This window comes from Zalophus californianus, chromosome 4 (assembly GCF_009762305.2).
Source record: "Zalophus californianus isolate mZalCal1 chromosome 4, mZalCal1.pri.v2, whole genome shotgun sequence".
NCBI lineage: Eukaryota > Metazoa > Chordata > Mammalia > Carnivora > Otariidae > Zalophus > Zalophus californianus.
In genome coordinates this window covers 163,365,635-163,377,250 of record NC_045598.1, presented here as the reverse complement: position 1 = coordinate 163,377,250, position 11,616 = coordinate 163,365,635, and the positions used below count along the sequence as shown (strand labels likewise).

The window sequence follows — 11,616 nt, the reverse complement described above, 5'->3', positions numbered from 1 at the left end:
CTTTAAAAAAAAGAAAAGGCAAAAAAATTTTAAAAAAAGAAAAGAAAAGGCCAAGGAAGAGTCAAAAATTTTACCTCTACCCATGAGTTACGAAGCCATTTTCCCCCAAGGTATCAGTGGAATGTAGGGATGATGCAATACTAACCTTTCCAGCCAAAGGGATATCATTGAAGGCCTAATGGGGAGCCAGGGACCTACATAACAAAGAACATCCTTTTTTGTGCCCCTCCCTTTCATTGTGCTCTCTCTCTCTTTCTCTCAAATAAATAAATAAAATCTAAAACAAAACAAAACAACAACAAAAAACAGAAAAAAAACAATTACTTGTCATACAAATAACCATAAAGATCTCAAACTGAATGAAAGAATACAATCAATAAAGGCAGCTAGGCTGATGAAAAGGTTAGATTATCCAACAAAGATTTTAAAGCAGCCATCATAATAATGTCATGATGAGGAAGTACAAAAAGTTCTCAAAATAAATGAAAGAAAATTGTCTTGGCAAAGAAATAGTATGTCAACAAAATAAAATAGCTGGTTAAAAAACATAAAACTCAGTGGACAGACCCAACACCAGAATGGAGGAGACACGGCAAAAAATCTGTGAACTTGAAAATAGAACAACAGAAAGACTTAAAATAAAATGAACAGAGCCTCAAGGACCAGTGGAACTATAACAGAAGTTCTAAGATTTGTGTCATTGGAGTCCTAGAAGAAGGGAAAGAGGATGTTTTTACACAAATTATTCAAAAGACTAATGACTGACAATTTGCCAAATTTGGCAAAATACTTAAACCTACAGATTCAAGAAGCTAAACAAACACAAGAATAAATTCAAAGGAATCCACACTAAGATACAGCATATCAAACTTTTGAAAACTAACGACAAAGAAAAAAAATCTGGAAAGCAGTGAGAGAGAAATGACACCTTACCTATAGGGGAATATAATTCAAATGACAGGCGATTTCTCATTAAAACCCATGAAGGCCAGAGGAAGTGGCACAACATTTTTTTAAGTGTCAACTCAGAATCCTATAGCAAGCAAAAATATCCTTCAGGATTAAGAGGAAATCGAGACATTCTCACAAGTTAAACTAAGGGATTTTTTTTTTCCCCCTGTGGACCTACCCTAGAAAATGGTTAAATAAAACTCTCTAAACAGAAAAGAAACAATATAATAAGGAAAGTTGAAACTTGAGGAAAGAAAAAAGTATGATAAACAAATTTATGGTTAAATACAGTAGATGTTCCTTCTCTTCTTGAGTTGTTTAAGTTTTGTTTGACTGTTGAAGCAAAAGTAAACATTTCTTGGTGTGGTTGCAAATGTATATAGAGGAAGTATTAAATATATTTATATAATAAATGGAAAGTGTAAACTGACATAAAGGAATTAATGTTTCTATACCTCCTTGAACCAGTAAAACAGCACCAGTAGACTGTGTATATATGTATACAGTATGTAATGCAATCACTATAAAAGCTATACAAAGTGTCAAAGAGAAATTGCCCTAGACACTGGTTAAAAATGACAAGGAAGGGTTTTTTCAAGACTCTTCCAATAGGGAGAGAGACTAATTCAGTAAGGGAGATAAACTGATTCCATTCATGTCGAAACAAAATGTAAGGGAGCTTTTAAGCAATTGTGTGAGCTAGTAGGAAAGTACTGCAGGTTGTTAGGGAGAGACACAGAAGAAAAGAACAGAACAGACAACCAAGAAACATTGCCGTACAAATGTCCCTAACAGATTTTTGGGAAAAGTGTAAAAAAAAAAAAAAACAAAAAACCTCAATGGAAGCAAGGTAGCCTTTTCAACAAGTGGCACTGGAGGAGTTAGACATCTGTAGATAAAAGAGTGAACTTAGACATAAATCTCAAATTTTATACAAAAATTAGATAACAGACTGAATATAAATGTAAAATGCACTATGAACAGTATACGAATTTTAGAGAGAAAACACAGAAGCAAAACACCTGTATTTGGGACTTAGACATTACAACAAAAACACAATCTATAAAGGGAAAAAAAATGCATGCATTGGACATCATAAAAATTAAAAATTTTGCCGTGTGAAAGACCCTTTTAAGAAGTTGAAAAGACAAGCAATACCCTGGAATAAAGTATTGATAGTCAAGTATTTGACAAAAGACTAGTATCTAAAATGTGTAATGAAGTCTCAAAAATCAACAGTGAAAAAAGAGAAGAAACCAAAATGATGGCAATATTTTTTGTTAACATCAGTTCCCCTAGTGAGTGTTGATACTTTGTGTCTGAGTGAAGAAAAAAGAGGGAAGAAAAGGAGGTTAAAGAAAAAACCTCACAAACAAACCAATTAGAAGATGAACATAACCATGAAGAGAGTTTTCACCAAAAAGAATATATTGGTGTTAAAAAAGCACATGAAAAAATGTTCAAAAACATTAGCCAATAAGGAAATACACATTAAAACCACAATTGGATACCACTACAACCTATCAGAATGGCTTAATTAAATCCTTGGGATAACATCAAATGTTGGCAAGGATGTAGAGAAACAGGATCACTCATATATTTCTGGTGAGAATGTAAAATTTTGCAGCTAATGGAAAATAATTTGAGAGTTTGCCTTTAAAAATCAATGTTAATGATAATATAATAATAATGATAATAACAGGTAACTACTATATGACTTAACAATTGTACTCCTGGGCATTTATTCCAGAGAGAAGAAAATTAGGCTTACACAAAAATTTGCCCATGAACATTTATAGCAGCTTTATTTGTAATAGCCAAAAACTTATATCAACCCAGATGTCCTTTGACAGGTGAATGATAAACACACTGTGCTACAGCCATACCATGAAATACTGTTTAGCAATTGTTATGGGCTCAGCCGTAACCCTCCCACAATAATATGTTGAAGCCCTAAACCCCAGTACTTCAGAATGCACCCATATTTGGAGATAGTTCCTTTAAAGAAATGAGTAAAGTAAGTTAGACAATTAGAGTGGGCCCTAGTCCAATCTGACTGGCCTCTTTATGAGACAAGGAAATTTGGACAAATAAAGAGACATTAGAGAAAAGACCACATGAAGGCACAGATAAGGCGGCCATCTGCAAGCAAAGGGAAGAGACCTCAGAAGAAACCAAATCCACTGACGATATGTTTGGTAGAAAAATAATTTTAAAATTAGAATTATTTATGGAACTATACTATTAGTCAAATGTGTTGGCAGAAGTAATTAAGTGATTTGGTTGGGAAGATTTACTTCCCATGACTGTTTCTGAGAAGTACACGATTTCAGCAGTAGCAAAGAGTAAACAGAGAAAGAAGAGAAGCTCAGGTCCAGGAAACTCTTTCTAAGCCAGAAGAGAAGCGAGGGGGAGTTCCAGATTTCAGACGTGTGGTGTGCTTAGAGAGGTTCCAGTCCTAACAAGAGCAGGAAGAGACAAGTCCTAGATAAAGGCCTGTAAGAAAAATGGAACTCAGTAGACCAAATCATAGAATGAAAAGTTTGAGGAAAAAAAATTTAACAAAGGTAAATAATTTAAGTCAATTTGAAATTTTAGGGAGAAAAGAGCTACAGTATTGAATAGTGTTTAAAAGCATGGGATATTGAGCTAGGCTGCTGACTTCAACTACTGGCTCTGTACTTATTAGCTATGAGAAATTAGGCAAGTTTTCTAAATTCCCTGTGTGTCAGTTTCCTCACATGTAAAAAATAAATTAGTATTGATAAAAATAGTACTAGTCTATAGTTTATTTTGAAGATGAAATAAGTTAATCAATTTGTAGCATATTGGAAAATGGCTGGCATAAAGCAAGGGCTAAATAAATTTAGCATTATAGTTATAGGGACTGTTGATTATACAAGAAAAGAAATGACTGTGCAATAAATTATGAATTATATTTTAATTTTAAAATTTAGAATTTTAAACCTTATCATTCTGTGGATAAGCATGCAAGAATATTCATGGTCTTCCATGTTTTATCTGCAAATAAATATAATAAACATAGTGAAGTTCAAGACCATTGTAGGTAGTTTTCATTCTATAATTGTTTAAAATAGAATCCACTCTAAAAAATGTCTCGGGCGCCTGGGTGGCTCAGTTGGTTAAGCGACTGCCTTCGGCTCAGGTCATGATCCTGGAGTCCCAGGATCAAGTCCCGCCTCGGGCTCCCTGCTATCAGCAGGGAGTCTGCTTCTCCCTCTGACCCTCCCCCCCTCATGCTCTCTCTCTTCATCTCATTCTCTCTCTCGAATAAATAAATAAAATCTTTAAAAAAAAATAAAAAATGTCTCTTGAGCTTCAAATTTGAAGATGGCATTTTTTTTTTTTGAGCCCAACGTGGGGCCTGAACCAAAGACCCCGAGATCAGGACCTAAGCTGAGATCAAGAGTTGGACACTTAGCTGACTGAGCCACCCACACACCCTTGAAGATGACTTTTGACTTTCATCTCTGCATCCTCAGTTCCCCCCAAATTCTTTAAATTTCACTTTTAGTAATCTATGTTTTCCCCTTATGCAAATAAAGCAAAGAGACCTAAATTTGAAGAAAATACTGTCATAAACATCAACAATGTAAAAGTAAATAGATATAAAAGAGTGAAATATTATTATACATTGAAGGATAAAGATTACAAGTAGAATTAATAAAAGTAGAGGTCTTAAAATATCATTATATTATTCACATTCTATTAGAGAAAAATTAAATATTATTTGAAAATATAATAGATATTATCAAAAGTACCCTTGAGAGAAAAAAAGTGGAAGAAAAATAGAGTGCATAGGGGAGGGAAAAGGTATATTTCGTTGGGATAAATAATATTAAATTTTAAATACTATAATACAGAAATCTGTCTGAATATGAAGGGTGAGTGAAGTTATCCATTAATGAAATGGTAATATTGAAAATAATATCCAAATTTGCAAGTGGAAATAAGAGAATGATTAGAAATTTTATCAATCTAGAAAATATACAGAGAAAATGTAAGAGTAAGCTAAATTAATTATCAAAATAAAGATTAAAAGGATAAAGACAAATACGGCAATCATTATTTAAAGTGTGAATAAAATAAACCTTTCTTTTAAAAAAGATTGTCAGGTAGGGTTAAGAGACATAGAGGACTTTATTAAATTTATAACCAACAAAAACAATAACAATGACTGTACTCATGAGGAAAGACATACTAAAAGAGTGAGCTAAGAAGTGATAGACAAATGCAAAGGAAAGGAAAATAGAAGTGGCAATATTAATTTTGGACCAGATGGAATGTAATGTTAATAGCAAATAATAAGATTAAAATTATAAAGCCATTCAAGGCACACTTCACAAATAACATAAATGATCAAACTCTATGTGTAAGCAATATAGCAATTTAATATGTAAAAAAAACCTACTAGAAATGCAAGGGGATCCTAATTAAAAAGCGATGTAATAAAACAAAAATAATGTGAGAGCATGAAGGATTATATTTAAAAATTATATACCAGGAAGTAATTAATATGATAGCATACGAAGCTTTACTGTACAAGAAGAGATATAATATGTGTGTGCATGTGTGAATGTATGAGTATCTTTGAAATATTTTCAAAATTCAGTCATGCATCAACAGTTGTAATCCAATTCAACTAGAGATAACTTTTAATTATAACAATTGTGGTTGCATGAAATGTATTCAGCCTTGTTACGTTACACATTTATTTTATTTTATTGGGATTATATGATCAAATTTTCTTTAAAGTAGTAGATAAATCTTTGTACCCTAGATCCAGGAAGGAATAAAATAATCTCTGGGGCTGCAGGTATCAATGCACTGAGTATTCTTTCAAAAAATATGTATTCAATTATTCTGAAATTTTTGAAAGGTAATAGGATTTTTGAATAAAGTCTAATTTATCAATATACTAATAGTGAAAATCTTAATTGGATTAATTGAAAAGAACTGAAATTCCTACCACCACAATGGATAAAACAGTAAATCTAAGGTATTATATAGTGTGTAAGTAGAAGCATAAATCACTGAAAGATTCATTTATTTTGAAAAGAAGAAAGAATGGGGGGAAATAAACTTTTGGGATATAGTGTCCAATTGAGAGAAAAAGCCAATATTGCCAAGATTCCTATGTGAGGCTTAACTGTTCAAGGCATGATTAGTAAAAGCAAAGCTTGAACTGAGGGGATAAAGGTGAGTTTAGAAAAGTGAAAGAAATCGCAGGAGGTTGTGCTGCAAACAATTGCTCAGAAATAGCAAAGCACCAAATAAATGGTAATGAGATTATAGGCTCAAAAAACAAAGAAAAAAGATAAACTGGAGAGAGTTGAAAGAATTTGGAACAAAGAAGCTTTATTCTCATAGTTGAACCTGAGAAATGTGACACCTTTCTATTCATTATTAAAAAGCCAATGATTTGTAGAATCTTTATTGAAATTTGAGATTCTCTTCATTATTTTTAGAAATGTCTTGTTTTCCACAAATGATTCTAAATAAAAGGGCAGCTTACATTAACATCTAGCTAAGGGTATTTTTCTTATTTCATATAAAATAGAGGCCAATATAATTGCTTCCATGGCATTGATTAAATTAACCATGAAAATATAACTATTCAGCTGTATTTAATTAACAATGAACTCTCCATATCCTCCCGTAAAGTTGATTGTGCTAAGTAAGAATAACAATATAAAGGACGAACTAATGTAAGAAACATTTTAACTGCAAGTTTATCAGTCAATAAAACTCCACAGAGATAACCAGACAGGTACAGCAGGACAAACGTTAGATAGTATGAAGCTGGAAATAAATGAGCATCTGATTCACGAGAGGGACTCCAGTTGACTATCAGACCAGAAACTCTCAAATGCCTCCCAAAATTTATCAATATTTTCCCTTTTCTATAAATGATTTAGAGTTATATGAAATGCAATGTAATCGTGCTTTAGTCATTAACCTTTAATCTCATGTGTTACACTGCCCACTGAACTTTTATTTCTATTTAAATAGGGTAAAGTTGAGAAAGGAGGAAAAGGAGATAGATATAAAGATGTCATTCGTTAGTTGATCAATGTCCATTGTGAATCAATGCTGTGGCATTAATCAATTAGCAATCAACTTTAGGATGAAGATGTGGTTAGATGTGGCATTACCATGCTTCCATTTCTTAGATCCATTGTTTAAATCAAGTATCACTAAGATATTTGATCATCAAATGGATAACTGGAAGTAATTTTAAGGTTCACTGTATGGCTAAGTGTTCAGACATGTTGCTTGAGATCCTAGGCATTCAGAGGCTCAATTACATTGCACACAAAATCAGCATGGGGAAGAATGCTGTATATGTTTATATCATTGTTTTTTGTTATTTCAACTTTTTACTCCTTTTCTCTAATAGGTTTACACAAGTATACCCTTTGCAAGATGACTTAGCTCCCTCTAGAGTGAAACATAACTCTTCTCTTACTGATATTAAATTCAGCTATGCTATATGTTTTCAAAAATAGAGTGCTAAAGGATATGACACAGGCAGAGGCTGTAATGTTTTTCATAGTTTCGCTTGGCTTCTCGTGCTTCTTTGTGCTATGAAAAGAGCATGCTAATTTCTAGTCCCAGAATGTATGATTTGTTAACCAATGCCGGAAATAACATGCCCACCCAACTAGCCTGTATGTAAGAAAGAAAGTACGTGTTTTTAGCCCAAGATATGAGTTAAACTATGCCTCAAAAATGTGACTAATATTCTGGATATGTCTTTGAGGCTGTTTTTAGATGAGACTAACATTAACATTTGAATCAGCAGACTGAGTAAAGAAGATTGCCCTCCTTCACGTGAGTGGCCCTCATCCAAACAGTTGTAGTGCTGAATAGACAAAAAGGCTAACCCTCCTGAGAACAAGAGGAAACTCTTTTTTTCCTGACTGCTTTGAGCTAGGACATTGGTCCTATTTGGCTTTTGAACCTGAACTGAAAGAAGCATCAGCTCTTCTTGGGTCACAAGTCTGCCCGCTTTTGGACTGCAACTTATACCATCAACTCTTCTGGTTCTCAGGCCTTTGGTCTTGGACTGGAACTATAGACATTGACTCTCCGGGGTCTCCAGCTGGCCAGCTGCAGACTTTGGGATTTCTCAAACTCCATAATATTGTGAACCAAATTCTTATAATAAAGGTCTTGCTATATGTAAATCTGTTTTAGTGAGGGTTCTCTAGAGAAACGGAACCAATATTATATATATATATCATATATGATATATATCATCTCTTCATATATATGAAGAGATTTGTTATAGGAATTGGCTTATGCACTTATGGAGACTGAGAAGTCCCATGATTTGCCATCTGCAAGCTTCAGAAACATGAAAACTTGGTGGTGTAAATTCAGTTTAAGAGCCAATGGTGTAAGTCCCTTTTTGAGTCCAAAGGTCTAAAGTAGGGTGGGGGGCCAATAATGCAGTTCCTGGTTCAAGTCCAAATGCCCAAGAATTGGGAGCGTTGATGTTGAAGGACATTGGATGATGCCCACCTGCTTTGGTGAGGGTGTTCTTTACTCAGGCTAATGATTCAAATACTTAACTTTTCCAGAAACACTCTCATAGACACAACTAGAAAAAAATGCTTTACCAGCTATTTGGCCATCCCTTAGCCCAATTAGGGCATATAGAATTATCTATCTATCTACCCATCTATCTGTGTCCTGTTGTTTCTATTTCTCTGGAGAACTCTGACTAATGTAGAGACTTTACTAATTTATAAGTTACAAAAAGCAGTTTGGCTGGTTGGTCAGGAACTTAGAAGGAATATAATTGGAAAATTGGTGACAAGGAAATTTAGGGAAGAAGTATGTGGATAGACATCTCTGATTGGACAAAAACACAAAAATATTTGTGTTGAATAATTGTTCACCAAAGGATGATGACAAGGATCAGAGTTTTGCATGGGTTCAGCAACATAAATTTCCACTCATCAGGGCTGACCTGGCTAGAGCCACGGGTGAGTGTCCAATGTGTCAACAGTAGAAACCAACAATGATTTCCTAATATGGCATCATACTCCAGGGTAATAAACCAGCTATCTGGTAGTAGGTTATATTGGACTGCTTCTACCATAGAAGGGCCAGCCCTTTGTTCTTAATGAAATAGTCTAGGTACAGATTTACTTTTTCTTCATGAAATCCTTTGCCAAAGCTGCCATCTATGGACGTACAGAATGTCTTATTCATGGTTGTGGTATTCTACACATTAGTTCTGATCAAGGAACTCACTTCACAACAAATGAAGTATGGCAGTAGACCGATGTTCATGATCTCACCATGTTCCCCATTTTCTTGGAGTAGCTGGCTTGATAGAACAGCCTTTTGAAGACTCAGTTACAGTACTTCCTAGGTTCGGTGGCAGTATCTTACAAGGCAGAGGCAATGTCCTCCAGGAGGCTGTATATAAGTCAGCATCCAACACATGGTGCTATTTCTTCCATAGCCAGAACTTATGGCTCTAGGAATCAAGGAGTGGAAATTAGTGTGGCACCACCTGCTATTACCCCAATGATCCACTAGCAAATTTTTGCTTCAAGTCTCCATGACCTTATTATGTTCTACTTGTCTAGAGGACAAATCTATCAGATATTCTACTTGTCCTCTTGTCTAGAGGAATCTATTTCTTCCAGAGGAAGGAATGCTTCCATAAGGACATATAATAATGACTCCGTCATACTGGAAGTTAAACCACCCAGCTGCTTTGGGTTCTTCACGCATTTTACTTCAATAGGCAAAAAATGGAGTTTTGAGACAGATCCACACACACACAGTGAAGGTCATGTGAAGAAAAGCAAATGTTGGAGTGATGCTACCACAAGCCAAGGAATATCTGTAGCAACAAGAAGCTACACAAGACCAGGAACAGATTTCTCAATAAAACATTGGTTTTTAAGCCACCTTGTTTGTGGTAAATACATAGAAGCTACAGGAAACTAATGTATTTATTAAAGATATTTGATTGGTTTAGTTTTTTTGGTAAGTTTGTTATATCAGAGGTTTAAAATGCATAAAATGATACTCAAATATGTACATCTAAAATGTCGTTTAAATAATTAAAGGAATGCTATTAAGTTATGAAAGCATCCTTAATAGTGATTATTACAACCAACTGAATTTTAAAATGTCTGAATCTTGAATGCAAAAGAGTTGTCTTTATTAAATTATTGATTAATTGAATACTCATTTTTTAAGTAACACCAAATTATCCTCTTTGTGGCCCTCTTAAGAGCCTCAAGTAACAACAACAACAAAAAAATCTAACATTCACATAGAACAGTCTACTGTTCTCTTTGTTGCAGAGGAAAGTATATGATGCAAGATAAGCCAATTGCCGAGCTATCCCTCTAAATAAAGTAATGTTGCAAACACTTAGGGATTTGACACAAGTCAAATTAAGCCAGATAAATCAGTCTTCTACTGAATTTTCCAAATTATAAAGAGGCATGCACTCTTTTCCTTCGAATTCAGAGTTATGAGGATGAGTAATACTCATAATGAATGAGAGCAGTTAAGTACAATTCATATAAAAGAACTAGGGGTAGTTAGTCAACTCACAAACAGAAAAGAGAAACAGTCAGTGCAAGCAAATCCAGATTCTATTTGAATCACTCAATTCTGGCAATCCTAGAACCTATTCTAGATCTTTATTTTTTTTTCATTATTAAATCCTTTTTATTAGTTAAATTTACTTGACTTGTTTGTGGTACTTGTAACCAAATTTCTTAATTAAACATCTGGAATGAGCATTGGATTTGTGCTTAGCAGGAATTCTACGACATTTTTTCCCAAATGACCTTGTTGTTTTCCAGACTGAAAAATAGACTCTATAAGTCCTACTTGCTCTGCAAAAGAAACAAAGCTGAAAGTTATTTCCTGAAGCCCTGAGAAAAAGATATTCCAATAAGAACAAACCTAGATGCATACATTAAATGTGTTTCTTCACCAATTCTGTGAGTTCTAACAGGCTGAAACCATAATCTGTATAAAATGAGGAGTATAAATCCTTTGTATGGTAAAAGAGAAATTACCAGTAAAAATCTATGCTAATTTAACTCTATGATTATACAATAATTTAACAGTTTTAAGAAAAACCCTTATGTTCATATGATTTCACATAACTGAAGCCTTCCCTCTAAAACATTGATAATATGCTAAACATGTCCATTTTACAAACCTAATTTTATCTTTGCTTTTGTACCGCAATTTACACATTTTCTATTCCATGACTACATTTGTTAGTGCTTTCTTAAAAAGTGAAATTAAGGGGTTGACTTTAGGAAGCACAGATACAAGTTTAACAAGAATCATTGACTTTAATTTTTTTTCTGTCTAGATGCAAAATCAATTATTACTGTGGGCCTTGAAATGCTGCCATTATCTAAATTATTTCTGAGAAAAATGTCAGTTTTAGGATAATATATTTTGAAACTGTTTATGCTCATTAAGGACAGTATATAGAAGTAATTAGTCACATTTTAATTTTTCATCATCTTAATTGTGGAAATCTCTGGTTGGTTTGTATGCTGAATTTATGAATGAAATACCATTCCATTTGGCTCCTCTTGAAAATTTTGGATTAAGCTATTAAATTACAAGAATGACTTTATT

The 11,616-nt window shown here is 33.7% G+C and overlaps 1 non-coding gene across 1 annotated transcript; it reads left to right on the top strand.

Annotated features, from left to right (window-relative positions):
• Nucleotides 1-2,207: 2,207 nt before the first annotated feature.
• LOC113917631 lies at nucleotides 2,208-2,278 on the top strand. The gene has a single exon (XR_003518305.1). It is a non-coding gene; the product is annotated as a small nucleolar RNA SNORD56 (small nucleolar RNA).
• Nucleotides 2,279-11,616: the final 9,338 nt, after the last annotated feature.